Consider the following 26,317-nt stretch of genomic DNA (forward strand, 5'->3'; position numbering starts at 1 on the left):
TTAAAACAAAGACATGAAATCAAGTTTAAGAAGGGTTTGAAAGGTTCCTCCTGTCCCCCTGGAGGGGAGACAAGGACACCTGGAAAGCTCACGGGGGACAGGAGCACAGCCTCCTCGGTGTGCCATGGACGCCGCCTCGCCGAGGGGAGAGGATCATGCCTGGAAGACTCACAGGGGTGGGAGCACAGCCTCCTCAGTGCTTTCTACACTCAGCAGCTTCAGAAATTCCTGCAGAAGCAGAACACATCATGAGAACTGAGACTGGAACACCCCAAAGAAAGGGGACAAGGGGTCATAAAAAGCATTCAATCATTACCAAGGAGCGCGGGCATGAAGCCGCTTTAAAGACGGTGTGAGAACTCGTCTTTAAAGTGTGAAACTCATAGGCGTTTCAGAAAAGAAGGGTAGCGCGAGATTGCTCGATCAGCTCAAACAGGCTGCCGTCCCTCAGGCCATGAAGTCCCTGAGATGAGCCTCTCACTGAGCAGAAGTCACTCGCATCTCTGCCAGAGAAAGGACTACAAGTTGACACATAACCTCATGAAACCTGGGCTTCAGCTGGTTGACAGCAGTGAGTCTGACATGGTACATCCCTCCAGATGGTTAAAGACCCCAGGGGTTCATCAGACAACCTCGAAAGGCTGTGTCTGTCCAGCTCCTTTTCCAAGTTCTGGATGATTTTTCCTAATGTACTATAAGCAGCATGTTCCAGTAGAGACGTAATTAACTGACTCTGGGTCCTCTTAATTTTGAAATTAGAAACACACTTGGCCAGGCACGGTGGCTCATGCCTGTGATCTCAGTACTTTGGGAGGCTGAGGCAGCTGGACTGCTTAAGTCCAGGAGTTTGAGTCCAACCTGTGCAACATTGTAAAACTCCATCTCTACAAAAAATACAAAAATAAGTCAGGCATGAGGACATGTGGGACATGTGGGACATGTGGAACATGTGCCTGTGGGTCCTGGCTACTCAGGAGACTGAGGCAGGAGGATCACTTGAGCCTGGGAGGTTGAGGCTGTAGTAAGCTATGCTCACACCACTGCCTGGGCAACAAAAAGGTTTTTTTTTTTGCCTGTCTCAAAAAAACCAGAGAATAAGAATTATATACCTGACTAGCCCAAAATAAAAGAGGCCTTGTGGAACAACCTGAAACACAGCTGCAAATTCTGGCAGGGCCTCCCCTGGCTTGATTTGTGGTGAGTGCAGGACCGCTCTGAAGGATAGGACCCCACGCATCTTCCGAGACTAGACCTTACAGTACAACTTCCCTTCGCTGGACGGAACACTGGCCTTGGGGCCTGGGACACCCTGGGGCAGTGCCACCATCCAGAGGCTGCCATGGCACAAGCAGGCCCTACTATCATGAAGCCTGGGACGTCCGTCAGAGCAGTGCCACCGACCTGAGGCCACCATGCCAGGGGAGCCTGGACATCATGAAGCCTGGGACTTCCTGGGGCAGTGCCACCAACCCGAGGCCACTGTGACACAAGGGGGCCCTGATGCCACTGAGAGGCTGCACAGCAGGTCCAAGCCCAGGCCAGGAGTGAAGAGGCTCCACATCCTTTCCATCCCTCCAGCTGAGTCCACAGATGTCTTGGAGCAGAAATGCATCACCCTCAATGTCCACGGGTGAGTTTTTGGACACAGAATCTGGAAGCGTAAAAGATGGTTCTGGGCTGGTTGGTTGCCGGCTCGGATCTGTCCCCTTTCCACACAAAACCTGGCTCACACCAAGCAGCGTCTAAGTCCTGGAAGACCTGCTAAACACAAGTGCAGTTACAAAGCGGAGAAACTGGAGGGGGTCGGGCTGTGCTCCAGTGGCACCAGCGTTTCTCAGGAAGACCCCGGGCATGACAGGGTCCAGGGCAAGGGCTTCCTGGGATCCAGGACAGGGAACAAGAACCCATTTCCCGATCCTGTTGAATATGAATCGGCTAAGGGCCGATTCCCTCGGAGGACTGAGCACCGCCCCACAACAGCTTGGTATGGGTATGTTATTACATACGTTGGTATGGGTCTGTTATTACATACGTTGGTATGGGTATGTTATTACCCATACCAAGGTAATAACAAGCCCATTACCAGCAGGAGGCTGGTGATGAAGACATGAGGACCAGATGAGCACGAGGGATCCTGACAGATCATCCCTGGCACTGAGCAAGGGGTGGACAGTACTCCCCGTTCCTGACGCATCAGCCCTGGCACTGAGCGAGGGGTGGCAGCACGGCCTGTGCCCCTGCAGATGCAGAGGGATGTGAGGGGGGCGCAGGCTGGGCTTGGAGGCTAACTCAACCACCTGCGCTTGCACTTCCGTTCCTCATGGCAGGGAGGCGAGGCACAGGCAGCATTAGGGCTCACCTTGCCCCCGGGCTGCACTTTTTTCTGCTTATGAGTCGTGCTCGCTTTACATGGACAGGCATAGCTATAATAACGGTTCCCTGATTATTTCGCTGCCTACATAAAGGGCTTTCAGAATTCACTTCCATCCTTAGGAAAGGCGGCCAACACCAGGCTGTCTCCCTTAAGATGCCATGTCTCATATGGGGAAAAAAAAAATCAAGAGAAATCAAATAAAGGCCATAAAATACATCAGTTTCAACACTAAAATTTAATAGTATGCTTTAAATTGAAGATGAGTTAAGTCAAATTTCCAAACCTCTGAAAGCACGGTTACTGGGAGGGAATGGTTTGCAACACACAAACGCAGCTCTGTAGAAGTGCCCAAGCTGGATGAAGGCTCAAAGGTCAGTGCAAGGAGAAAGTCTGAACAAACTCTCTCCTGCCCTGCTGCTGTCCTCTTAAAAAACACATTGTTTATCTGTCAGTTTAGAACAAGGCCTAGGGAGGTGGGAGGCAGGCCTGGGAGGGTCACCTAGCATCCAAGCTCCTCACCCACACAACTGCGCTGAGCTGAGCAGTACACACAAACACAACTAATTCTCCCCAAAAGGAAGACGGAAGGCAGCACACTGCCACGCCAGGCGCCCCGCAGATGAGAAGATTAAGGGGAGCCAGAGGTACCTTTAATCTTGCTTGCATGGTGGAGGGAGAGGAATAATGCCACTCACTTGAGTGTTGCACAATTCTTTCTAGCACTGAGTGGCAGAAAATAAAAGTTATAGATGCTTCCTCAGATAAATGTTTCTGAAGAACTGAACATAAATTATGTTCAGGAAATAGCATTATGAATGCCTCAAGTGCTTCTGTTTTCAATAATCCCAGAGTAATTCTATAAACCTGGGAATCAGTCTCACCCAACTCCAGGATCATGGCCCAGGTGACGTGGGCACACATATCCTGAAGCTCCAATGCTCAACTAAAGTGGGGCGAGTGAAAATGATCCTGGGTATAATTTACACGGACCCAGGAAGGTGACTGAGCCCCAAATCCCTAAACCAGGAAGACCAGTGTCCTTCAGGGGCCTCACCTCTGTCCTTTCCCAGCCTCTGGGAACCAGCACTCTGCTCTCTACTGACACAAACGCCCCTCCAAGGTACAACCAGGAAGATCATCATTCAAAACTGAGGAACGTGGCAGAACAAAGCTGTCAGGAGATTTTAATCACCGACACCACTTGTTACATGACCCAAAGATGATTAAAATCCCAGGCCCTTCAAGACTGAATGTTATCTATACTTAAACGCATTTCATCACCATATTGGGGGGTTATTCCTTTGTTTTACTGCAAATATATCCAACTGCTGTAAAAGGAAAAGGCAATTTGTTAATGAAGCTTCTTGGAGTGTCTCAACAGGCCTCGAGGCAGGATAAAAGGCAGGACTTCCTGGCAGAAACGCTCAGTTCTGAGGTCAGGTGGAGTTCTTGAGCACCAACCAAAGCAAAATAAGGTCGAAGACCACACCACACTTTCCTCAATCACATCTTCATTCCACCTTTCCTTCTACTTCTCACGACTTCACTGGCAGAAATTGTGCTGAAAGAAAATGGAAACACACACATACATAGGAGACCCTACAGATGCTGAGAATGGGTGCAGCCGTCACAGTCCGAATGTCCTTTCAGGGCCATCTGACCTGGCTGGGATCCAAGTATCCAAGTGCAGGATTGTATATCAGACCCGTGAAGCCAGGATTAAAGCCACTGAAAGGCAGTTTTCCATCCCACGGAAACCAGCCTTGCTAGGGGCTTCCTCGGGGACCACCGACCTCACGCCACCACCCCTCAACTACTTCAACTAACCTACATCATGGCACAGGCCTCCCTAGGCAGACCAGCCCTGCCCAAGTCCTGCTTCATGGCAAACCCTCCAGACAAACGTCCTTGGCCTCCTCCGGGAGGCTGTGCTCGGAAGGTGCCCTCATTTACTTCTGTGGCTCTGAGACATTTAACTAGAGCCCAACACATTTCTTCCTGTTCACATAGTATTGAGTTAAAAGATTTTTATGAGTAAACTTTCACTGGGAAAAATACCATTTCAGGAGCCCCAGCGACCACAATGAAAATGTTTTTACCTTCCCTTACGTGACATCGGCAACGCCAGGTCCAGGAAACGTTCTGGATCTCAGATAATGGCATATCCACTCATAGTAAGTCTTGGTCTTGTTTCACAAGCTATCAAATGCTGCCCAGAAGCAGGAAAAACCCCACAATGTGGCAGGGAGGGGCGACCAGCGTGAGTTCTAAGGCCAGACCGCCCGGGTCCCGCTGACAGTGTGGCTTCAGGAGTTTCCTAAACCCTCTGCTCTCCAAGTTTCATGTCAGAAAAATGCAGTGATAACCGTGTCCACCTCGTTTAAATATATATATAAACACACACACATATATACACATACACACACACACACACACACACGCACATATATATACTCCAAAACTACAGCCCTATAAAGGTCATTAATTCTAGTTATCCTCAAGGCATTGAGCGATCAATAATGAGCCGTCCCCCTGCTGCTGACCTGCCTCAGCCGCACCCTCTGGAAACCCCGCATCCACACCAGCCACACAGGATGAGGCCAGGGAAGGAGCAGGACTGTGTCTTGGGAACTTAAACTCTGGAAGCTGAGTTAAATCAGTGTCGCTCAAATCTTGTCACCAACTATCTTGTTAAATTGGGAGAGTCCATCTCTGGGGATCTTGAAGGAACCTGAGGCTCTACATTGAGTGAGGTGAGCACTCGTGCTGCAATGAGACGGCAGGGAAAGCAACTGAATCTGGGGTTGCAGTTGCCTGAGGCTTGGGTCCCACCGGGAAAGTGGCACCAGGGCCCTCAGGACAGTGGCAGAGGTCCCAGGAGGCAAGTCCCGGCGCAGAGACTTATGGACCCAAAGATTGCTCCAGGGCCAGGAGGGGCTGCTGCGCTGACAGCCACGAGGCAGGTAGCCTTCAAGCTCCTCCAGCTGCCATCCTGCAGGCAGGGAGGACAGTGCCCAGACCACCCCGGGGCTCCCCCAGCCTGCCAGGCTGGTACTCTTACTCCAGCCACTGACAAGAGTACCCATGTTGCAAGCTAGGTTGAAACAGTGCCTCAGGCCTCGGGGCACATGCACACCCCCTGCAGGGCCACTTCTACCCAACACCTGGGGATGACTATTCCCACACATCCTCAACTCACAGCAAAACTTAAAAATGAAAGTCGGAAGATACAGCTAGGAAACCAATACTCAAGAAGCAACTCCACGGTGACTCTTCCTAGAGCTATTGCTATTGAACATCTTTAAAAACATTTCCAGGGTGACTTCCTAGAGCTATTGCTATTGAAAATCTTTAAAATTCTTCATTTCAAAATTAGCTTTTATTACACTGTCTTCCCTATTCCACCAAGACTCTAGAAAACAAAACCATTACAATTTCCAATTCTATCTTATAGCAAGTTAGAAATACACGTTTCCTCAAAGGATTCTACGTGTTTCCTTGGCAATATCCTTTCCATGCCCCATACTACTGCCCGCAACAGGGAAGGTTTTTCCAACCCAACCCAACCCAACCCAACCCAACCCAACCCAACCCAACCCAACCCAACGGCCCTGAGACAGGCCCCTAACGAATCGTCTACAAACTCTTGAGACAGGCTTGCCCTGACAAATCATCTGCAAACTCCATCTTCCATTAAAAACAGTACCGAAAATAAGCATATTACCACCTTTTAAAAATTACTGTAAAGTGGACAGTGTTCAGTTCTGTGAATTTCGGCACAAGTATTCCCATAATCATCACACAAGCAAAACAGTCCAACAGCCCCAAACCCACTCACGGGGCCTCATAATCATACCCTCCCATTCCCAGCAACCACCCTCTCTGTGTTCTCCCATCCCCCGGGTCTGTCTTTTGCAAGTGTTGTCGCAAAACACTCGCAAAATCACGATTTCCTGGGCATCGTGCTTGGAGGTGCACCCAGGGTGTCCTGTGATCAACAGCCAGGCCTCGGGGCTGCTGGGTATATATTATTCCACGTATGGCTGTGGCACATTGTAACCTGTTTTGGGCAACTATAGACAGCCCTATTAACATCTGGGCACAGTTTTTCTTAAACATCAGCTTCTGTTTCTCTAGGGTAAATACCCAGGATTGGGGTCACCGGGCCCCACGTTTGTGTGAGTTCAGTTTTGTAAGAAACCGCCAAGCTGTCTGAACCGTGCTGAACCCCAGCATCGCACAGGAGTCCTGACTGCCTGTCCTCACCAGCACCTGGGGCTGTCGGAAGACCTTAGTCAGGCGCTCCACAGGGGTGTGAACAAATTCACGGCGGCTTCAGTGCACATCTCGGTGCAACCAGTCACGCTGAAAGTCATTTCAGATGCTTTCGGGCCATCCTCCCGTCCTTCTCAGCGAAGCATCTGTTCATGTCTCTTCCGCTTTTAAGTCAGGTGGTTTGTTCTCTGTCATGAGCCGTGGGAGTCCTGTGCATTCTGGATATGAGTCCTTTGCCGGCTGCATGGTTCACAGAAATCTTCTCCCCGTCTATCAAAAATGTGTCTCTTCAATTCCCTAGGGGTGTCTTTTATATTAGAAGTTTAATTTTGATGAGTCTTACCTACTTGTTTTCTTCCTTGATTATGGATCACGGTGTGGCTAAGAGCTCTCACCCTCGGTCTCCACAATTTCCCTTTCTTTTGTAGTTTGGTATTTTACATTCAGGGCTATGGTCCACCTTAATTTTCATACAGGAATTTCTCCCTGTTTTCACTCTTTTGCATACGGCTGTCCCATAATTCCAGCACCATTTGTTGAAAAGACTCAAATTCCACTGAACTGCTTTTGCGTCTTTGGATCTGTTCTGGACTCCACTCTGTCAGCTGACTCGTGTGTCCATCCTGAGCATAATTTGTGACTTTAGTGGCTGTCTCTGTGAAAAAAGGAATTCTGTCGGGAAGCAAAAACCACATTAGAAATGCTCTAAATAAGATTTTTCCTGTTGTCAGGAGAGCAAAGCCACTGCCCTAAGCAGAGGTGAGGCCTCAACAGCTCCCGGGCACAACCTTAACACACAATGGGGAAGGGAATTCATTTCAAGGACCACAACGTGAGACCAGCATAGCCATGAAAACTGCAATAATTTCACAGCAGAATGAAATTCATAAAGAACTGCTGAGAAGCGTGTGATAAGTTACATAAATCACTGTTCCTTAAATTCTGACGGTTGACTAGAACAGAAATAGCTTCACAGTACAGTTCAAACAGGAGAAAGGTAGGTAGGGGTGGTTTCCACACCACACAGGGCCTGCAGGAAAGGGACACTCTTCCTCTAAACGGGAGATCCCGGGAGTGATGTGGTAAGCCATGGTGAGAGGCAAGGAACTGTGCAAGCCGGAGTCGCGGCCTTGGCCCCACCGCAGAGCCTGTGTCCTTGAACGACGAGGCTCAAATGTCAGGCCGGGGCAACCGAGGCAGTTATCAGGGGACAAGAAAACGAGCGCACACGGTGGAGGCAAAGGTCTGAAATTGCACGGCAACTTCAAGTCAAGTGGGACAAACTGACTCAAAATACAGGTTCCAAAAACCATCACAGAGAGCTGTTCCTCGGCTCTGGAAAGGCTAAGTGACTAATGCCCACACTGAGTATCTGCTCCCGGAGACAACCCTGGTGACCTAAGGCCCAGCTCTTCCGAACCCGCGCCAAACCTCAGTGAGGAACTTTGTTGGTATCTTATGGCACATTGACATGTTCCCTTAAAATCTGGTATTTCATCAACAATGCAGGCGCCAGCTTTGACTCATACACATTTCAATTAAACAAGATAATTTACACCCTGACCATGCCAGGTAAGAGGTTTACTACAATCTTTAAACAGCCAGAGGCTACAGTCTGCTCCTACACAACACCATGTCTCTACAAGTTCGATGGGTTATTTACTTTCCATGTCTTCACTTGACTAGTGCTAGAAAGCAGATTAAAAACAGAAGGAACCCAGAAACACTATTGAACGAGACTCAAATATCTTGCAGTCATCATCGTGATGAGACGTTTATTAAACAGAAATGTTCTCCCCTGTAGAAAGCAGCACACATCAACACACACCGATAACTGTCGCCAGCATTCCAGATCATCTTCCCTTCCATGGCCACAGTGCAGGGCAATGGACCACGCACACCTGCAGACCCACGGAAAGCGGGGTGACACGGCCGATTCTTGTAGCGAGCAGGCCAGGGTGCACTCAAACTGCATCTCTTTCCAGAGGTCCGCCATGGAAAGTTACACATTTATTCCACGAGTTAATGGCACTGCACCAAACATTTCTGTAAGATTCTCTTAGCAAGCTTTTCCTTCTGCCTAAAATGTCCTGGCACAAACTGAAAAAGCTCTTGGAGCTGCCAAAGACTTCAGTATCCCCTTAACTATTGTCATGTACGCCAGTGTGAAGAGACCACCAAACAGGCTTTGTGAGCGCAACATGTCTGTTTATTTCACCTGGGTGCAGGCGGGCTGAGTCTGAAAAGAGTCAGCGAAGGGAGGTAAGTGTGGAGCTGTCTTATAGGATTTGGATAGGTAAAGGAATATTACAGTCAAAGGGGGCTTGTTCTCTGGCGGGCAGGAGTGGGGGTCACAAGGTGCTCAGTGGGGGAGCTTTTTGAGCCAGGATGAGCCAGGAAAAGGAATTTCACACAGACACACAAAAAATCATCGCTTAAGGCAAGGACCGGCCATTTTCACTTATTTCTGGTAGAATGTTATCAGTTAAGTCCAGGCAGGGCATTTGCACTTTTGTGATTCTTCAGTTACTTCAGGCCATCTGGGTGTATATACGTGCAAGTCACAGGGGATGCGACGGCTTGGCTTGGGCTCAGAGGCTTGACAACCATAGTCTTTACTTTTAAGGTGTGGGGTAAGATCATATAATCCCCAACTAAGCTCCTGATGCTGTGTGTGGCATCCAGCAACAGCACGTTCCATTCCTGGATTACATTTGACTCAAGAGTCCACAGTGAGAACAATTTCTGGTGAATGAAACACCAGGCAGGAGGGTGATTCCGCTGGGCAGCTCTTCACACACAGCCCAGTCGCTGAGGGGAGAGGAAGAGGCCCACGCGCGTCCACCGTGCTCACGCCCCCTTGGAATGCGCCCCACTCCTAGAGACCCGGACCCAAGGGAAATCTGACCTAAAAATGGGCAAACCCTCACTTTGGCAGAGGGACAGGGACTCGGGGCCACAACTTGACCTCAGAGCAACACAAGTGCAGACACAGCACCCCAGGACACCCTCCCCACCCAAATTCAAGGAGGAAAACCAACCCCCGCCCCCTTGCGGAAACCCCCGGCTGCTGGAGCAGACGCCTGCCGGCGTGTGCAGCCTCTGCCGTCCCACATTCCGGGCTCAGCACCTGTGCCTCAGCCCTGGCACTGCTCACCACACCCACAGGTGTGCCAGGAGGGGCAGGTCCTAAGGTCTCCACTGCACCAAAGCCTGCAAGGCAAAGGGGCCACTCCCTCCAGCAGGAGTCCAGAAGCACACACTGCACCAGCGTCACAGCGTGAGAATTCTTCCCTCGGTCTCCGAGTCTCCAGTCTGTTGCCCGCCACGGTCTTCTGCCAACGGCAAGGCCCAAGCTGGGCGGCACGTTTGGTTCTCACCATTTCCCTTGTCAAGATCAATACTGCAAACATATCCGATTCATCCTGTCACTAAAAAGGAAATAATCCGCCATCTCCATCACAAATGACGCAACCAGGTTTCCATTACTGCGGTGTTCCCCCCCCCCCCCCCTCTATTTTGAGATGGAATTTCTGCTCTGTCTCCCAGGATGCAGTGCAGTGGCGCGATCTCGGCTCACTGCAACCTCTGCCTCCCGGGTACATGTGATTCTCCTGCCTCAGCCTCCCAAGTAGCTGGGATTACAAGGTGCCTGTCACCATGTCCGGCTAATTTTCATATTTTCAGTACAGACGGGGTTTCACCATGTTGACCAGGCTGGTCTGGAACTCCTAACCTCAGGGGATCCACCTGCCTCCTCCTCTCAAAGTGCTGGAGTTACAGGAGTAAGCCACCAGGCCCAACCATTACTGGTGTAATTTCTAAGCCACTCTCTCACACCCACTCCCTTTTTTTTTTTTTAAAGAACCAGCTTTATGGCTATATTTTTTTCCCAGAGAACCAGTTACCCATTTCAAGTACAAATAAGACACCATGTTTAAAAACCAAAAATGCCAATTTGCACAGAAGTCTCCAAATACCTAGTTGATTTGAGCCTTGAGAATAACATCAAGCTGTTGGCTGAATACAACTTCCCTTTCCATCTGTCTGCTTGTGAGTTAGACACAAGGACGAAGCCACGAGCTAGGGACATAAAGGCAGGAACCACCAAGGCAGCCGAGACTCCAAATAAAAGCTCGAAGGACCAACACAAATGCACCACACCCTGCACGCCCTCCTCTCCTTCCTTTTCAGAATTTCCAGAGGATGAAACAGGGACCTCCTCAGACGTCCCACGGTGCAGGCGACCAGAAGGGAAGGCGGTGGCAGTCTGAATGAGGTGACCGGGAAATCACATTCCACAAACAGAAATTCTCCATGTGCTTTACATCCTCTGTCTCTGAAGAACTATGCCAGCCTAACAGTCGCTAGAAAACCACCTTCAAGTATCATTTCCCATTTCAAGCAAAGAAAACAGTGGTGGGGCATGAGGGAAAAACATAGCCATATGTTCTAGGGTATTAAATAAGGTTTTTTCTGTTATAAACGTATAATTTTACATTCTCAGTTTTCTGTATAATTGATATGCTTCCTAATTGGCAGACATAGTAATAAAAAGTGAATTCCAAGTGTAAGATCGGAGGACCCATTCACATGGCTTCAGGTTCTGCTACTGTGTTTCAACTTAAGAAAATGGTTCTGTGCGTTGGTAACAAGGCCTGAGAGTCTGTGTGTGAGTCTGTGTGGCTGTCATCAGGGTTCGTGTTGGCTCTGTACCAGAGGATGTTACACTGTTACATTATCTTCTACAAAAAATCCTGAAAAAATGAAGGCTGAATAGACATACACACCCTCCCAAAACAATCCAAATGTCCACCGATATGAAAAACGGATGAATTACGGTTTCCATCATGGAATATTCCTCAGCAGTGAAAACAAACTATAGCCACAGGTGCCAACTAGGATAAAGAAAACCTTTTAAACACGTTTAAAGTGAACTGACTAGGCGGAATTCCTCGATTACAGGCATCTGCTCCAAAAGGGTACTGTTCTGAATCCTGTGATGTAGAATGATATTTAGCAATCCTGTTTTGGGGCACATCCAGAAAAAAAGCAAAATAATGACTACACAATTTTAAATTCTTTGTAAATTATAACTATTACTATGAAAATTCTAAAAATGTGAAAATCTTCCCAACTGTTGTTGGACAAGCTTCAAAATAAATACCCTGGCATTGCTTGCCACACCCACAGGTGTGCCAAAATAAATGAAAATATAGCCTAAGTTAGTAGAATCGAAACCTGAAGATGTACGAGCCGTACCCCTGCCTCGCTATCTATACATCGTGTAGAAATTTAAGAGCAGGTAGTGACACTGCAATGCAAGGCTCAAACCAACTGGGTATTTGGAAACTTCTATGCAAATTAGCATTTTTGGTTTTTAAACACGGTGTTATTTGTACTTCAAACAGGTAACTTTTTGATTCCCTTGGAAAAAATATAGCCATAAACCTGGTCTAAAAAAAATAAATACGGGAGTGGGTATGAGAGAGAGTAGCTTAGAAATTTTAAAAGTATCAGCAGGGAGCAGTGGCTCATGTCTGTAATCCCAGCACTTTGAGAGACAGGCCCAAGGGGCCTTTGAGGACACCGGTCTCCTCTGCTGCCTTCCTGCTGGACTGACCTCAGGATATTCACTGGATTTCCACCCCTGTCTCATTTAACATCCCAAGGGTGGTCTTCATCCTCATCTGGGGCTCAGCTCTGCCCCAATTTCTTAAATCTCTGCCTTCAGAGCCTGAAAACACCCACGCCCAGGGTCACCCTAAGTCCACGTTTACCCCAGAGAGTCCCAATTTTATGTTTTCCCAGCATCGCCTTAGTGATAATTTATCCTGTCAATTCCAACTGCCTTCACACCTCACCCCTGCTGTCTCCCAGCAGACCCCACTCAGATGCACTTGCCCCAGACCCTACACCCAGGTCTGTGCATGCTGCCCTGCTTTGCCCATGTGGGGACCACCTCTCTTTCTTGAGGAATCAGCTGGCGATCATCTCCTTGTGGAGGGCTGCCCTGACTTCCAACTCTCTCCAGCAAAGGCAGAAGCCATCCTCGGTACTTCCCCAAAACTCAGGCCAAGTACGAAGATGGCGCAGATGTTAGCTGTGCCTGGGATGCCATGGGCAGGGTCCCCAGATGCTCTACACATGGCCCGGGGCACCGCCTGAACATAGCAAGTGCTGAAGAAACAAAACTGACATGCGCTGACCTCTGATAGGGCCCCCTTCACCATCCACATCTGTCTCCCCTCTGGACAGCAAAATCCACAAGACACGGAGGGCTTGTCTCACTCATCTTCAAACTCCCAGAGTCACCCTGGTAGGTAAAGGAGACTCAAATGTCTTCTGAAGGAAGCGGCTGGTTAGCTGCCAAGTTAAAGGGCCTCTGAAATTCAGAGCTCTGCATAGGAGTCCAGCAGACTTTATTATGAATGACTCCAACCACGGCAGAAGTGGCCGTGGAACCAGTGCTAACAAATTCAGGATTTGTTCACTGTTTCTCAGTTAATTATCACAACTCATTCTCACAGAGCAGCTGCGGACAGATCCTCAGACGTCTACACAGAGTGGGACGATGGCGCCGAGTCACGTGAACGTCCTGTTGCAGACTGGGAGACACCGGTCAGACATGGACCCAGGCAGAGCACAGACCTCACGTTAAATCTGCTCCCTGTAAACAGCACTCCCTGCCACGCCCTTTCCTATCCGCACAGCTTCTACAAATTCAACTCTCACACCTGACACCTAACAATACTGCACACCCCCATGTGAACGCCCCATTTACCTCCCAAAATGACCCGGCATGGCCGAGTACAAAAAATTTCAACATAAGGGAACTGGAGGGCATGTGGGGCTTTCTCGAGTACCTGCTGCCTCCTGATGGGAGGGTCCAATGCTTCACACCCCTAGTGAAGGGCGGGTCTCTTCGGCCCCCCGACTTTGACCTGGAGCTTAAATCAGCATTAACTAATTTCACTTTCCAGGACCAACTTCAAAGGCCTGCAAAGCCAGAGAAGGGAGAGGAGATGGAACACGCCCTCACCTCAGACCTGCCGCAAGCACGCACTTCTCAGATGCGTCCCAAGGTGCACAGCGTGTCCGATGCCTGTTTCACATCCACCGACCTGCAGGTCTTCTATGTGGCATCAGCCTCTTGGGCACTGGAAACAAGAGGTATAATGGCAAATCCCCTATGCAGCAAAGGTGAGGAAAAGGGACCCAACGCAATGGAACTGACCTTTTTCTGACAGTCTCAAAACAGAAGGAAAATACTGTACAACCAACTTCTCCTCACGCAGGTTTATTTACCTGTGACTCAGAGGCCATGACAGACAACTTCAGGTTCTCACCGATTCCTATTTTCCCCATCCAGGAAGCCTTTGTTTTTAATATCGTACACACTTGCCATTTTGTAGGCCAAAAACAGCAAATACTGCCAGTTTCCTATAGTTCAACTGAATAAAATATGATCATGGCCTTTTGTGAAACCATGAAGAAGAGGTGGATATCTCAGTATGTGTTTCCAGACTGGCTTTGTTCCTGAAGTGGTAACTCTGTTCACTCAGGATTTTAGACACTGAAGAATAAACATCAATATCCCACCAAGAAAATCAAAAAAATGAAATAATTTTGCATCCACCTTGGAGCCGTTTTAGGATAAGGCAGGACACAAACTTTTAAAAAGCTGCAGTTGTCCCTCTGTATACACAGGGACATGGATTCCAGAACACCCCCCGAGTTTACCCAAATCTACGTATCCACAGGACTCCACGGCCACCCTATGGAACCGCATGTAGGAAACGTCGGCCCTCCACAAAGCCAGGTGTTTTCAGTAAGGGTTTGGTTGGAAAATAATTAACATAAGTGTTCCTTCGAAGCTCAAAACCTATGTGGTTCAGGGTCAGCTGCATTTATTACTTGTGTCATATCTGAGGCCTGAAAGCCATCATTCTCGATACCTTAACGTGATGGTTAACAAACTAACTGTTCTGATTAGAAAGAGGAAAAAGCTTATTTTTAAGCTGACAATGAGAGTGGATGCGGCTACGGTGAACGGAGAACAGACCTAAGCAAGCACCAAGGCTGGGGTGACTGCCTGTGCTCAGACCCACCAGGGCCTGTTCCTCCATCTCCCTCTGCTGAAAGGGATAACCGCTTCTCCCCCACGACTAAAGGGCCTTTTTTAAATACTCACACGAGAAGTGCTATGAAAAGCTAAAAGGTCACAGATAACATTTTTAAAAATAAACATTAATGTAAGCATTTAACAAGCCCATTATGATTTTTAAAAAAATGGTAATAAGTTCTTGGGTGTGGTGGCTCATGGCCGTAATCCCAGCACTTTGGGTGGCCGAGGTGGGTGCATCACCTGAGGTCAAGAGTTTAAGACTAGCCTGGCCAACATGGTGAAAACCCTTCTCTAACGAAAATACGAAAATTAGCCAGGCATGGTGGCAGACGCCTGTAGCCCCAGTTACTTGGGAGGCTGAGGGAGGAGAATCACTTGAACCCAGGAGGGAGAGTTTGCAATGAGCCAAGATCGTGCCATTGCACTTCAGCCTGGGCGTTGAGTGTGAAACTCCATCCCAAAAAGAAAAAAAGATTATAAAGTTTTCTTTCCAATGAACTTATCATTCAGCCACCGAGGTATCCTATAGCTACTTATTCAGCCATGAGATACACAACAGGAGATATAGGCGAACAGGACACAGTTCTTCCCTGAAAGAAGGCTGCACCCTCAACAGAAGGGAGGCACATACTCCGAATGGAATCGGCATAGGGAACAGATGCTGCTGCAGGTGGAACTGGCTGCACAGAGCACCCGCTCAAGTGTCTGAGAAACAAGGAGCCGTTGGTGCCATCACCTTTCATACCTGAGCTGGGTGGTGATGACATCACTACCACTACCACCCGGGACAAAGAGCCCCAGAACCACACAATGAGCTTACAAACTCACCAAGGCAACGACCGAGTAATGTGCGTGGAGTGATGCGAACACGCAGACGTCAGGGCCACGCACGGAGTTGGTTTTGTGCATCAACCTGAGCGTGCCTAGGGTGCCCAGATGGCTGGTTCTGCATTATTTCTGTGTGAGATGCATGTTGGCCTCTGGACTGAGTGGAGACCCATCCTCGCCGGTGTGGGGGGCACCACCCTATCCACCCAGGGCCCGAGTAAAACAGCAAGGCGGGAAAACTGGGTTCACTCCACCTGTCTGGCTGATGGGCCAGTGACATTTGTCTTCTGCAGCCCGTGCTCCTGGGTCTCAGCTCCTCAGACCCGGGTGGGATCTGCACCCTCCGCTTCTCAAGTCTTCAAGCCACACCCTCCCAGGACTCCAGCTTGCAGGCTGTGTGTCCTGGGGCTTCTTGGACACTGTAGCCCCTGCAACAAGCCTCGCCCTGGAGACACACGCACACCCGGCTGGCTGTCTCTCTGGAAGCCCTGACTAAAAGCCGTCCCTGAAAGTGGTCTTCAGAGTTTCTTTCCAGCCCTAAGATCCCAGCACCCCTCCTACAATTCTAGGCGGAAAGGTGAACGGAGACCAATGGACAGAGGTGTGTGCGAGGACACACCAGGCAGCAGCACTAGGCAGGAGGGCACTAACACTCACTAAGCAAAGAATCAATGCTGCTTGCCACAAAAATGAGAGCAGTAAAGATTTCTTCAAACAGAAATGAGTTTGTTTCATGATTTGCTCTTAATACATAAGAAAGCATAAAATTAGGCCTATTAACAATTACGTAAGTCTTTAGAGGCCCTTGAACTACTTCTGTCCCTTTGTGTTTTTATAGAAAATAAGCCTGAGGTTAAAGAGAATAACGTCACTGGCCACAACTGGGGCCACGGGAGGACACAGCTTATACCCCTGAGGTCCCTGGGTGCCCCCAAGTCCTTCCCTTGCTATTTATGGAAATATGGGAGAAACCAGGAGGTCTGAGCACAGACCTGGCCGTGCTCCCGGGGGCCGAGGAAAGCACCCATCTGTCCAGTCTTCCCTCCACACCCCAAGGTTCCCTCTTACCCAGACTCTTGGGCTGACGCGGCTCATGCACTCAACAGCGCCATCATTAAACGCTTAGCTTCGCATCACGAGGGCCTCCTCTGGCCTCCTCTGACCACTCCTGAACCTGCAGTCAGCACTAGTCTGCAGGACACGCGTGGAAAAAGTTCATGGATCACCGTCTCCAACGAGGAAGGTGCCAGGCAAGGAGTCGGAGAGCCGGGGATGGAACAGCACTCACCCAGGGAGGCGAAGGCCAACAGAGGCCACCACCGAGGGCCTCCCTTCCCACCTTGAGGGCAGCTCACCCAGGAAAGCGAAGGCCGACACCGGCCACCACTGAGGGCCTCAAGGGCTCTCCCCACCCTGAAGGCGGCTGCGATCACATTTCCCATCGCACCAAGAGACCCCTGTATTGAGCACAAACCTTTCCAACCTTTGAATCAATAAGGAATCACAACACAGACATTCCCTCAATCCAAATGGCCAGCCCACAAAACAGACACGCAATCATGCACATTTCCTGTGGGAAAATCAGTCAGTCCCTGGGGCCTCGCGCCAGGGGTGGGGGAGCATCATGGGGAGATGCCCCAGCCCCAGCCTGGCTCTTCTCTCTACAGCTCCTTTTCCCTCCTCTTCCCCCCGCCCCTTCCCACCCCCTCCTAGCCTCAGAGGCTCCTTCCTCAAATTCTTTCCCCTTGATGAAGTCATTCATGCCCAAAATACAAGGCAAAGTCATGGGGGCTAAAAAGAAAATCCATACCGTGCCTCGCGTTTTAGATTCTCATAAGTTTGAGAATAACCAAGCAAGAATCTTTGGCATGTGAATGCGGTCTGAAGGCATCTGAGCACAATGCCCGGCACTGGCCCGGAGTGGATCATGGGTGTCTCGGACATCTTCGCAACTCTACGCCAATTATTTTGAAACATACCAGCAGAATAGAACCATGTGAATAGCTGCTTCTCAGTTAAAAGTAGGAAAAGACTCCAAAAGCTGCCCTCAAGGAACATCCTTCCCACCAGGAGTTTTCTGCATCGGGTCCTTCAGGCATAGTCAAGGCCCCTGGGCCCAACTTCCTCATCCCTGCGTCATAAAGCAGCAAAGACAGTGAGGAATAAAGCAAGTGAAGGAGTCAGTCCCGCACAAAACGGGCTCCAGAAGCCACAGCCACTCTCCCAGTGTGGGAGCCAAGTTCAGAGACCTGGAAACACCAGCTTTCCCAGGGAGGAGGGCAGAACAATGCCATTTCCCCCTAGTTTAGGGAGACACCACCCCACGTCCTCTGGCCTTAATAGAAGAGACACTTCACATAAATGATTTCAATGACTCCACCACACACAGAAAGTGGGCTAAGGGCTAACACACCCAAATAAATGCCAGGCAAAAACACATTAAATGAACACACAGATAACCAAGGTTCTCCTGTTATCCACGAAATATTCAGAAACAAATCCAGTAAGCAATCTCTTTGCAATCAAAAGACCAATTCAGAGGTGCAGATTAAAAATAAACATACAGGCCGGGCGCGGTGGCTCACGCCTGTAATCCCAGCACTTTGGGAGGCCGAGGTGGGCGGATCACAAGGTCAGGAGATCGAGATCATGGTGAAACCCCGTCTCTACTAAAAATAGAAAAAAAAATTAGCCGGGCGCAGTGGCGGGCGCCTGTAGTCCCAGCTACTCGGGAGGCTGAGGCAGGAGAATGGCGTGAACCCGGGAGGCGGAGCTTGCAGTGAGCCGAGATTGCGCCACTGCACTCCAGCCTGGGCGACAGAGCGAGACTCCGTCTCAAAATAAAATAAAATAAAAAATAAATAAATAAAAAATAAAAAAAATAAAAAATAAAAAATAAATAAAAAATAAAAAATAAAAAATAAAATAAAATAAAATAAAATAAAATAAAAATAAACATACAACTGAACCCTTAATACACCAAGAACCAAATTCCATGGAAGTGTTATCACATCACCACCTCCCAGCTGAAGGAAGCAGCACTGGCCACTGACCAGCTGTTCACTCGTGGGTCAGTGAACGAAAGGCAGTGCTGTCCAGGACAACAATGAGATGTTAACCTGAAAAGGGCAAAATTGCAGAGGCTGGAGGGACCTTCCAGGTAACCCGGCCCCCTCAGTGGACAGAGTACTCCCGTGGGGCCACAGAGCCCAGAGCTCCAGTGTGTTCGGGGCAAGGACTCAACTGCAACCCTGATGATGTCCGAACGCCTTCTGCCCTTCTGTGTCTCTGCCCCACTAACGGGGAATCCGTGAATGCTAAGGAAATGTAACGCATTTTACAATACATGTAGATTTTTAGCAAATTAAAGATAAACAGTGACAAACTTTGAGAATTAACCAAAATATAGTTCAATGAATGCCCAAACTCAAAGCTAGTCTCCAAGAGGTGATAAGCTGTGTGTGGTGGTTAACGCCTGTAAATCCCAGCCGTTGGGGAGGCTGAGGCAGGAGAATCACTTGAGCCTAGAAGGTTGGGGTTGCAGTGAGCTGTCATTGTACTACTACACCCAGCCTGAGAAACAGAGTGAGACTGTCAAAAACAACCAAACAAAAACAAATTAAAGGAGTTCAAATGAACTCGCCCATACCCTTTAAATTTTCATTTGAGTACATGGGGTGATCTAGTTCCTTTTTCCCTTGCAATACATGAATAATCTAATAATTCAATATAATCTAACAATTACATGGGAAAATTTAATTATTTTCCCATTTCATTATTCCCTATCTCAGGGAAAAAGTTAAAAGTATTCCCTATTTCAGGGAAAAAGTTAAAAATCATTTTAAACCTTCCTTCCACAAAACAGTATACTCAGTCATCTCTATCTGCTTTATCATGTGGAATTCAGCTTCACATGTCTATAATACGGTTTTTGTTAAACAGCGTTTATGTAGACAGGCAAGAGAAAGAAACACTTGGTCTATGTAGAAGCAGCAGAAGACACGTTTTAACAGAAAAGGGAGAAGATACCACCGTGTGAATCTGGAAATTCTGTCCTCATCTTGTCCACACACACAGAAAACACCCAAGCACGTGCCTAGTGTCCAACAGGAGCACAGAAAGGATGAGGATCCCTCCAGTTGTTTGATGACCAGCCCCACTTGTCACCGCCACATAACAAAATCCGCACGGCAACTTCAGCAGGTTTCCTTCATGATTCCACGGAAATCAGGCTGAAGAACATACAGATGTTTTGCCCACATTTAAAAATCCAAGTGTGGGACTCATAGAAATAAAACACATTATGGGTTCACTTAACGTTTCCAAATTTTTACTTGGAGAAACCTATAAAGTTCTTGTCAGTTACATCCTTAAGTTTTTCAATAATTTTTAAATGCAAAGGTCGGGCAAGACTTGTAAAGAGGTACACACATACGGCCCGGCACGGTGGCTCACACCTATAATCCCAGCACTTTGGGAGGCTGAGGTGGGCAGATCACGAGGTCAGGAAACCGAGACCGTCCTGGCTAACACGGTGAAACCCCGTCTCTACTAAAAATACAAACAATTAGCCAGGCGTGGTGGCGGGTGCCTGTAGTCCCAGCTACTTGGGAGTCTGAGGCTGGAGAATTGCATGAACCCGGGAGGCAGAGCTTGCAGTGAGCTGAGATCGCACCACCGCACTCCTGGTGACCGCACTGCCTGGGTGACAGAGGGAAATAGTCTCAAAAAAAACACAAAGCAGGTACACACATACATGCCACGTTCTTCTCTCAAAGAGACAGGCCCTTTTTTAAGATTCCAGAAGTAAATGTGGTTGTCACCCTGCTTTTGAGAGGATGGGCTGTGTTTTAAGCATGAACACACTTTCCTCCATGCACCAAGGATGCACCATGGAGGCAGTGCTGCCGCCACCTCCCTAGTCTCTGCTCAGGGTGGGGCAAGGGGAGCTCAGTTGTCTCCCATATACACCGTTAACAGGCCAGGTGCTCAGAAGGAGGCTTCCAGGACTCGCTGTAGGCATTTATCAGCAGGGCAGGCAGTGCCTCGTGCTGGTGGGCATCCAGCAGTAAGGGGGTCTTGCACTTCACTCCCTGGGCCCAGCCCCAGACAGAGGAGAAAGAGACACCTGTATCATAACTCACATGTATTTATAGATACACAGAGACACTGCAGTGCAAGGTGCAGAACTAGAAGGAATCATGGAAATAAGAGGGAAGACATTTGGTTACGACTGGCAGAGCCACTTCAAGCCTCAGCACTTCCTGCCGGAGCCCTCCCTGACCAGACTCCTCCAGGGTCACTGCCACTGCCTTGCCCAGCTCATGACAGGGCAGACAGTGACAGAGCCTCAGAACAACCTCCCACTCCTTCCTCACCAGTACAGGGGACGAGCTGTTCATGAGTGTCCCAAAGCCTGAATGCGGGAACACAGAGGTGACTGAGCAGAAAGGGGGACAGCCACAATGGCCGCGGGTGTGCAGATATTGCGGGGCGCCCCAGCAGCCCCTTCCGTCTTAAAGAGGATGGCCACGGGTGTGCTGATGCTCCCGCGTGACCCAGCCGTCCTCTCCACCTTATAGGGGAATGGCCACGGGTGTGTGGACATTCCCGGGTGCCCCAGAGCCCTTTTCACCTTAAGGAGATTTTCACAGTCTCATATCAGTCTCCAAACTATTCAGTGAGGTTGGAAGAGTATCACTGTGGACCAACACTGATTGGCACCAAGTAAGGGCAATTTTATAACCATGTCTCAACCATGAAACAATCAGGTCTTTGGCTATCTGGTCTAAGCTTTTTCTGTAACAAAGTTGGATAATTAAGTTGAACTTTGGTTTTCCAAAGCTTGTTACAGAAACCACATCTTCCTAGGTGTGGCTCTGTGGTGTCACGTGCACACATCAGTAGCCAGGCTTGCCAAGACTCACGGCACGTTACACGTTCACCTGAGAAGGCTGCTCAATCACTGAGGGCTCTGGCATGCTCTGAAATGAATTTGCCACTTCAGTCTACACTCTATTCCCTTGTTTGGTTAAAGAAACCCAAGCAGAATGTGTTTTGGTCAATCACGTGCTGACCCAACTGCAGAGGTTTTAACTAGAGTACTTTCATTGCATCATAGAAAGCAAAGTCATATAGATCAACTCATTATTACCACTCCAAAGGTTTAGTAAATCTCTAGATAATCAGGCAAACATTTTAAGAAGCTACATTAAGGTTTACAATACTCAAAATTTAAAACTACATCCATGCTTCCAAAAACCACCATTCCCATTTTAGATGGCCAAATGCATATGAGAAAGAAAGAAACGTGCTGAGCACATTTTTTGGGTAATCTTATGGAGAAACTGCCACTTTAAAAATGGCTCTAGTTCCTGGCTCCAGATGGGTGTGGTGGGTTGCCTCACTCAATTTCAACTCCACCTGAAGCTGGGAAACTAGAAATCCATTCCCAGACTCCAGGGCCCCAGAATTCCCAGTTCTGGAAACAGCCTGGAATGCAGACCTGTAGCAGAGAATTCTTTCCTTCCCACCCTAACTGTCGTCTGTGGAAGGCGACAGTCAAAGACAAGTCCACCCCCCTAGGCGCAACCGCACCACGAAGAACCATTTCAAGGTGGGAGGTGATTGATTAGTGGGAACAGGCAGTTTAGCTAATCATTCATAAGGCAGAGAAGGGGGGTTTGAAGGCCTGTATCTGGCCTTGCCCTCGGTAAATGGTCATCCGCCAGTCAGCCTAAGCCACATGGGAAGGGGCTTCTTGCAGTAAAAGTGGGGGCGCAGTTGTGGGGAGGGGGAGTGTCTTAACCATCACTGTTTTACAGGATCACAGGGCTCAGGCAATGTTCAGTATTGTCACACACCAAGGTTTTTATAGTCTGAAGAAAACTACAGTCCTAAAGTGTCAGTTCTCAAAGCCTTTAAGTTCCTCCTGCTAAGATTCCCAGAGGGTCTCCACTTCTTGCACCGAACCCCAACTTGCACAGGCACCTGTGCCTTCCTCCTGCAGCAAATGCAGATAAGAAGCTGTGGCTCTGCTGCAGTAATGATGCCATGCAGCCCTAACACCACAGCAGAGCAATGGCTCTGGCCTGAATGTCCCCAAAACCTCATGCTGAAACCATCTCTGATGGGATACATTAAGAGGTGGGGTCCTTGGGAGGTCCTGCTCTCAGGACTGGGGTTGGTGTCCTTGTTGGGAGGCCTGCTCCTCCACCACCTGAGTTCTGACGAGACGACCGCTGCCATGCAAGACCCGGCGAGATGCTGCCCTCTGTGAGCCACAGGCCCTGGGGCACCAGATGTGCAGGTGCCTTGACCTTGGACTGCCTTGACCTTGGACTTTCCAGTTTCCAGAGCTGTGAGCAATAAATGTCTCTTTACAAATCACCCAATCAACAGCAACCGGACAGAGGCAGTAATGTCACAACATGAGTCACTTTTCTCAGTGGGCCAGAGGACTCCCCATGAGCCACCACTGTGAAACAAGAACTCCCTGGAGGTTGGAAAGGGGTTCACAAGGAATTCTACCCAGCACCAGGGTGTCTGTCCTTTCTTGCAGGAAGATAACTGAGCCATGGCAGGAAACTACAGGGTGGGTGGGGCTGGACAGTAATGTGTCACCTGCTCATCTAAGCCTCAGTCTCCTGCCTCTCATCACGACAGTAGGGATAACACCCCCCTCACCTGAGCTGTTGGGGGAGGTAAGAGTGCTGGGTGATTAACAATTGTTAGCTCCACAGAAATTAGGCAAAGAATCCGCCCCATGTCTTATAAAACCAAACCAGCCCAGGAATTCCACATCACTACTAATTTGCATGGGAAAATGCCAGATTCTCCTAAGTTCTGGCATGTCTTTTGTATTAATAAAGTTTGCAGAGTTTTCACATACTAGTAAATAAAACAGGAAAATAAATCATACAATTTGGAGGCTGAAGCAGGAGAATCACTTGAGCACAGACAGTGGAGGTTGCAGTGAGCCAAGACCTCGCCACTGTACTCCAGTCTGGGTGACAGACTCCACCTCAAAAAATAAAAAAAAAAGATTTTGCTGCTTCATACTAGTAAAGTGGGCAGATTCTACATGCCAACTCTTATTCAAAGGTCGCCTAACACTGACTCAGGAACTCTGGCCCTGATGTGCTTGGAGTTTTAATCCTAACAGTGTTAAAGACCACCCCCCAAGGAGCTCTGAACAAGTACTCCAGGTATACGCTGAACAAGACCACACACTCTGACCGAAATCTAACTTCACAGACCCAAAGTACAGAACCGCAGAAGACACTGCTTGTGTCCAACTTTTTGTTCTGTCATCGTTTGTGTCCATTATTTCCTACAAACCGTCTCATTAGAATTTAGGGCACACAAAAGGCCAATACAACAGGGCTACTTTTCAAAGGTTTGGAGGTGAAGAACAGATACAATGCATTAACTTCCTATTGCTGCTGCAACAAATTACCACAAATGCAAACCTCCTCTCAGCCCTGGAAGTCAGGAGTCCCAGGGCTGAAGTCAAGGGGTCAGTAGCTTGTATTCCTGCCTGGAGTCTCCCAATTCATAGAGGCCACCATGCAGCTTGACTCACAGCCCCACACCCCTCCTACCACTGCCCCGGCCTCAGCCCTGCACCCCTCCGGCCCCTGCCCCACACTCGCCCTCAGCCCCACAGCCCTCTGGCCTCTATCTCGTCCTCAGGTCTCCTCCTCTGAGGCAGACCCTCGTACTCCCTCTCATCAAGGCACATGTGAGAACACTGCACCCACCTGGACAACCCAGGGTCCTCCCCCATCTCACTGTCCATTACACTCACATCTGCAAAGCCTCTTTTGCCATGGAAACTTCATTATACTAACAATCATTTAACAAGTGCATTATAATGATGTGAAAATTGGCATCGTTTTCCTCCCAATGAACAGATCAGTCACCCATGTACCCACGTAACCTATAAATATTTGACTATTAAATATACAATACTGTAGGAGACAGAGATGAGGAAGACGGTTCCTCCCTGAAAGACGACTGGACCTTAGACGGAGGGATGAACATTCTGAACAGGATCAACGTAACTCAACATTTGAGTCGGAGAGGCCAAGCAATGAGACTTTCAAAAAAGCAACCAGAAAGTATGTACTGTGCCTGTAGTTCACATCTGCGCCTGGCGTCATGAGCACGAGCGTGCGGACACGCACACAGGGCCCAAGTTTAAGATCAAATATAAGGAGCTTTCCACTGTAGTATTTAACTAGATCTTGTTACAAAATAGCTTCCTGATTGCAGTTTTTATCCAAAAAGTTCTCTGTAATTAAGGAAATTAATTTTCCCCTAAAAGACATTTATCTACCTATCATCCCTTATAAACTAAATGGGCCTATTAAAGAAAAAAGGCAAATGTTTGACTTCGGGGGTTTGCCTACGACTTGGATAAGCATGATTTTCTTCTGCAACCAGGGAGCAGCTGGACCAGACTGGAGGGAAGGAAGAACAAATTTCCACTCCGACCTCAGTTGGGCACCAGAGTCTTCCCTGTCAGAATGTGGGTGTGGTGCTTCCCACACACCAGCCTCTGATGAAACTCAGCCCAAGGGTGTGGGAAAATGCTGTCTACTTCTGAAAAATCTATAAAGTACAGACACATCAAAAGCTTCAGAAGACTGTAAAGGGCCAAGGAGACCACTACACCCTTGGAAATTACAGAAAATGCTCAGCATCACACGTGCCTGAAGTCCAGGGTCAGCTCCCAGCTGCTGCGACACCTTGAGCACAGCCCTGGCTTCCCCTCTGATGCAGAGAGCTGGTCACTCTGCCGGCAGCACTCAGAGCTCAGAACATTCTAGATGAAAGCAACGTGTTCCTTTTAAAATGGGGAACCAGGGCAGCACAACTGAAGCTCTACGACTGTCTCAACTACTGGGTTTCGGGGTAGCATTAGGAAATCGTGAGAATCCAAATCTCAATTTCATACAGACTCCAGATTCACTGCAGGTTCCAGAATTTCCTGAAACATTCTTCCAATTTATCACTCAGGATTCCCTTGCCAAAGCTAATAAAGTCTACATTCCTTACGGAAAACCCACCATAAGCATCACCACAAATAAGATCAACTGACGCCCGCCCTTCGCACCAAACACAGAAACTGTTACTCACACAAGACTGTGCTGGAGGCAGCTCTCAGCTGAAGCCGAATCCGTGAGACTTCATTATCCCCATTTTGGATTGAGTGTGAAGACTCTCAGCAAACCAAGGCCCCAGTGTGAAGCAGAGAACAGATCCTCTGATGCCTGCCTGAACATTTCCTTCCCACCTCTGTCTTGCATACTGAACACCCTCAGAGCTACTGAGTCACCCACATTTGCAGGTCATTTATCCAGCCACCAGGATAACACAATTATGCGATAAAAATGGTTCTCAGGGCTTTGTCATACTCAACAAGGAAGCTCAGAAGGGTAGGTAAGCGCAAGAAAGGGGGAAGAGTCCTCCAAACAGACAAAAACCAAGGAAAACCGTGCAGAGACTCGAGAGAGAGAGCAGAAACAGAGCCCGCTGCAGCCTTTCAGGTCCTGCTAGCCGCAGCCCTGCGTTAGGTGGCACCATTTCCACGGATGCATCCTACTGGGCCCATTTGAAAGGTCCCACTTGCGAGACATTCACCCCCACTTCCAGCTCCTGCAAGACCCGCTGCAGCCCCACTCCACCCTGGGGGCCGACTGTGCAAG

General features: G+C 48.8%; 1 long non-coding RNA gene across 1 annotated transcript in view; it reads right to left on the reverse strand.

Moving 5' to 3' along the window:
• LOC119620864 (uncharacterized) overlaps positions 1–26,317 on the reverse strand; it is an 83,640-nt gene that overhangs the window by 34,939 nt on the left and 22,384 nt on the right. The window contains exons 2-4 of the long non-coding RNA XR_012092423.1: positions 13,692–13,809; positions 317–3,935; positions 173–228 (exon numbers count right to left, since the gene is read on the reverse strand). This is a non-coding gene — a long non-coding RNA (uncharacterized lncRNA). The remainder of the gene's footprint in view (positions 1–172; positions 229–316; positions 3,936–13,691; positions 13,810–26,317) is intronic.

Source organism: Chlorocebus sabaeus, unplaced genomic scaffold, assembly GCF_047675955.1.
Source record: "Chlorocebus sabaeus isolate Y175 unplaced genomic scaffold, mChlSab1.0.hap1 unalloc_scaffold_415, whole genome shotgun sequence".
Lineage (NCBI taxonomy): Eukaryota > Metazoa > Chordata > Mammalia > Primates > Cercopithecidae > Chlorocebus > Chlorocebus sabaeus.